We start from the raw sequence: 840 nt of genomic DNA, 5'->3' as shown, positions 1-840 counted from the left end.
TGTCCTCTATCACCCCTCCTATTCAATATAGTTCTGGAATCATTAGCTACAGCCATTAGACAAGAGAAAGAAATAAAAAGAATAAGAATAGGCAAAGAAGAAGTTAAATTATCTTTATTTGTGGACCACTTGTTCTTTTCTTTTGAGCAGTTTCTTTCTCTTTCACAATATCTATTGTGTATCCCTAATAGTGTTCTTTGAAGAGCAGAACATTTTTGTTCTAGGGAGGTTCAATGTACAGTCTACATGTCTTCAGGTTTATTTTACTTTCTAAAATTTTAGTCACATTCTAGAATTTTTCTTTGGCTTGATATCACAATTTAAAAGTTAGCTCTTTGGCACCATATTCTATTACTCAGATTACATATTGAGTTTTTCTCAGTTATCATTTTTAGTATAATTCTTACAATAAAAGTCACTCAGAATGTTGCCACATGGTAGCCTTGCATCTCTCTGAGAATCAGTTATGTGCCCCAGTGCAATCTAGCGACTCTACCGCATCAGGTATAACTCTGCTCTTGGCCTTACATGAGCTGGATTTTCATAGTTCTGTGATTCTTAGCTGAGAAATCATCTTTGTGTGTGTCTCTGTTAGGTTGTCTGTACTTATCACAATCCACCTCTAGGATAAAGCATGAATGTCACACATTGAGCTACCAGGAGAAGCTCTCTAGGGGTGAGAGTATCTCTTTTCTGTCTGATGTCACCAGCTCCTGGAATACTACCCTGGAGTTCTGTCCTAAAGCATCATATTCCTTGCTCTTACAAGGAGGTCAACACCTAGGTTGCTGCTGCCTAGTCCAAGGATCCAGCTCCCACTCACTTACCTTTCTACCAGGA

This window comes from Octodon degus, unplaced genomic scaffold (assembly GCF_000260255.1).
Source record: "Octodon degus isolate 3935 unplaced genomic scaffold, OctDeg1.0 scaffold00071, whole genome shotgun sequence".
NCBI lineage: Eukaryota > Metazoa > Chordata > Mammalia > Rodentia > Octodontidae > Octodon > Octodon degus.
The sequence above is the reverse complement of the archived record's forward strand: the minus strand, read 5'-3'. Positions refer to the sequence as shown.